General features: G+C 41.4%; 1 pseudogene; it reads left to right on the plus strand.

The window, feature by feature from the left end:
* The first annotated feature begins 770 nt into the window (after window positions 1-770).
* Window positions 771-3,096, plus strand: LOC102473412 (targeting protein for Xklp2 pseudogene; annotated as a pseudogene).
* The last annotated feature ends 423 nt before the right edge of the window (window positions 3,097-3,519 follow it).

Consider the following 3,519-nt stretch of genomic DNA (forward strand, 5'->3'; position numbering starts at 1 on the left):
TTCCTAGTTAAAAAGAAAAGAAAAAGGTATAGTCTTTGGCCCAGCAATTTCGTACCTAGGATCCAATCCTATGAAAACAGAAGTATGCTAGAACATATGTGCAAAATCTCTACTGCTGCTTTATTTCTAATAACAAGTGATGACGATTACTTAAAAATCTAAAGGGGATGATTAAATAAACCATTATGTCTATATTATGGAATACTAATAGCTATTTAAAAAGAATAGTAATAATAATATTTTTTGCATTAAAAAAGATGTGCACATATGAAAAAAATCTGGAAGCCTGCTTCTTGGGAGTATGACTGACAAAGAACACAGGGAGAGAACCTAAATGGATGACTTTGAATGCTAAATCGTAGGAGCCATTTCCCCAAATATATCATATAATTATATAAAACCAAAACCTTTTTGTCCCATACTTTCAAAATTTCCTGGATATCCTGCTTTGCTCATATAAAAATCTGTGAAAGAAATAAAATTATCAAAGACAGCCAAATTATCTGAGTTACTGCCTTTCAAGTTTCCTATTTGTACCCAAACTCTTTAACTCTTCAAGCCTACTTCTTCATGATGTGACCCTTCTCTAGCCCTGTTTCTTTAGAAGATTTCCACTACCTGAGAGAACTACTGGGGACAAAGAGGAATATCATTCAACAGTTAAGAATCAATTCACTGACCGAGGCTAACGAGGAGAGGTTCTTGATAAAGAAGTATCTGTCAGACTTCAAAATCAGAAAAGAGGTGAAAGAATATATTACAACTTTGATTAAAGCCTGTAGGCAAGTTGATGACAGATTGATCAAACCATAGAAAGTGTCCTGTGAGAAAAGTGATACGAACATTGGGAAAACTTGCTCTTCTGTGCTAAGCGAATGACAATGTCACACGTTAAAACCTCTTATTCCTATGATGCCCCCATGGGCTTCATCAATTTTACATCTTTGGATGATGAAGAAGATACTCAAAACATAGATTCGTGGTTTGAGGAGAAGGTCAATTTGGAGAATAAGTTTCCTAGGAAGAATGAGATAGGAGGACTTTTTCAGGGCAAAACTCCTTTGAAAAAAGCTAATCTTCAGCAAGCTCTTGTCACACCTTTGAGGCCAGTGGACAACACTTATTACAAAGAGTCAGAAAAGGAAAATCTCATGGAGCAATCCATTCCATCAAATGTTTGTTCTTCCTTAGAAGCAGAGGGAACCATATCAAAAAATACTCCAGCTCAACCTCAGACAAGATCTCTTAGACTCTCTGCTCAGAAGGATTTGGAAAAAAAAGAAAAATGCCATGTAAGAATGAAAGCCAAGAGATGTGCCACTCCTGTAACAATCAGTGAAATTCCACCCTCCAAAAAAATGAAAGTTTCCAACAATAAAAAGCCAGAGGAAGAGAAAGAAGGCAGTGCCCATGAAGATACTTGTGAGAAGAATGAATCCCTCCCAGAGAAAGCCAAGGGCAGACAAACTGCACCTTGCATGCCACCAGTAAAACAGAAGGTTCTCAAAAGTACTGAAGAGCAGGAGTTGGAGAAGAGAATGAAAATGCAGCAGGAGGTAGTGGAAATGTGGAAAAAGAATGAAGAATTCAAGAAACTTGCTCTTGCAGGAGTAGGACAACCTGTGAAGAAACCAGTGAGCCAGGTCACCGAATCAATTGACTTCCACTTCTGCACAGATGAGCGAATCAAACAACATCCTAAGAACCAGGAGGACTATAAAGAAGTAAACTTCACTTCTGAATTGCGAAAGCATCCTCCGTCTCCTGCTCAGGTGAATAAGGGATGTACCATTATTAAGCCTTTCAACCTGTCCCAAGGAAAGAAAAGAACATTTGATGAAACAGCTTCTACATATGTGCCCCTTGAATAGCAGGTTGAAGCCTTCCATAAACGAACTCCTAACAGATATCATTTGAGGAGCAAAAAGGATGATAATAGCCTGCTACCCTCCAAATCTTCTGTGATCAAGCTCTCCAGAGACCCACAAACCCCTGTACTACAAACCAAACAGTGTGTCAGGCCTGTGACCTGCAAAAGCACAGCTGATCAGGAGGCTGAGGAGCTCGAGAAACTGCGACAATACAAATTCAAAGCACGGGAACTTGATCCCAGTATTCTTGAAAGTGGGCCCATCTTGCCTAAGAAACTGCCTGTGAAACCACCCACTCAGCCTATTGGCTTTGATTTGGAAATCGAGAAAAGAATCCAGGAGCGAGAGTCCAAGAAGAAATCAGAGGATGAACACTTTGAATTTCATTCCAAACCTTGCCCTACTAAGATCTTGGAAGATGTTGTGGGTGTTCCTGAGAAGAAAGTACTTCCAATCACTGTCCCCAAGTCACCAGCCTTTGCATTAAAGAACAGAATCCGAATGCCCACCAAAGATGAGGAAGAACAACCAGTAGTGATAAGAGCTGTATCTGTGCCACATTTTGAGGTGCCTTATAAGCCTCAAATCCCAGAGACAAGAACTGTGGAAATAGGTCCTTTCTCCTTTGATTCTCAAGACAAGGAACGTCAATTACAGAAGGAGAAGAAAATAAAAGAACTGCAGAAAGGGGAGGTGCCCAAGTTCAAGGCTCTTCCCTTGCCTCATTTTGAAACCATTAACCTGCCAGAGAAGAAGGTAAAGAATGTGACCCAGATTGAGCCTTTCTGCTTGGAGACTGACAAGAGAGGGGCTCTGAAGGCACAGACGTGGAAGCCCCAGCTGGAGGAAGAACTGAAACTGCAGAAAGAAGCAGCTTGCTTCAAGGCTCGTCCAAACATTGTCACCTCCCAGGAGCCCTTCATTCCCAAGAAAAAGAAAAAATCAGTTGCTGAGGGCCTCTCTGGTTCTCTAGTTCAGGAACCTTTCAGCTGGCCACTGAGAAGAGAGCCAAGGAGCGACAGGAGCTGGAGAAGAGAATGGCTGAGGTGGAAGCACAGAAAGCCCAGCAGTTGGAGGAGGCCAGGCAACAGGAGGAAGAACAGAAGAAGGAAGAACTGGTCAGGCTACGAAAAGGGCTGGTACACAAGGCAAATCCAATACGCAAGTACCAGGTTGTCGAGGTAAAGCCGAGTGACTGCCTCTGACTGTGCCCGTATCTCCCAAGTTCTCCAAGTGATTCCAGTGTTAGTCTCACCTGTGAACCACAGGCACCATGTGGCAGTGGGAGCCGCTCTTTATACTGAACCAGAAGTCTTTGTCACGAGGCGTGAGAGAGAACTCATGGAGAGAGAACTCGTTTCTCCGGACTTTTACCTGCTGCTCCCGATAGCGCACACTTGACAACTGCGGACTCCAACTCTGTCGAGAGGTGTTTTCTTACATTATTGAGTCTAATACTGAGACTTGGTTCATATACATTTTGATCAGACTCCATATAGTTATTTTCTTTAAACCATCAGTTAGCCTTTAATGTGGGTCTTAATTTTGACTAGAATTTAAGGTCTGTGTCAACATAGTGTAATCTCTATTGTCCTTTATTCCCCTCTTTTTTTTATTTTAATTAGAAAATAAAGATAGATAAATCTTG

This window comes from Tupaia chinensis, unplaced genomic scaffold (assembly GCF_000334495.1).
Source record: "Tupaia chinensis unplaced genomic scaffold, TupChi_1.0 Scaffold000354_1, whole genome shotgun sequence".
Classification (NCBI taxonomy): domain Eukaryota; kingdom Metazoa; phylum Chordata; class Mammalia; order Scandentia; family Tupaiidae; genus Tupaia; species Tupaia belangeri.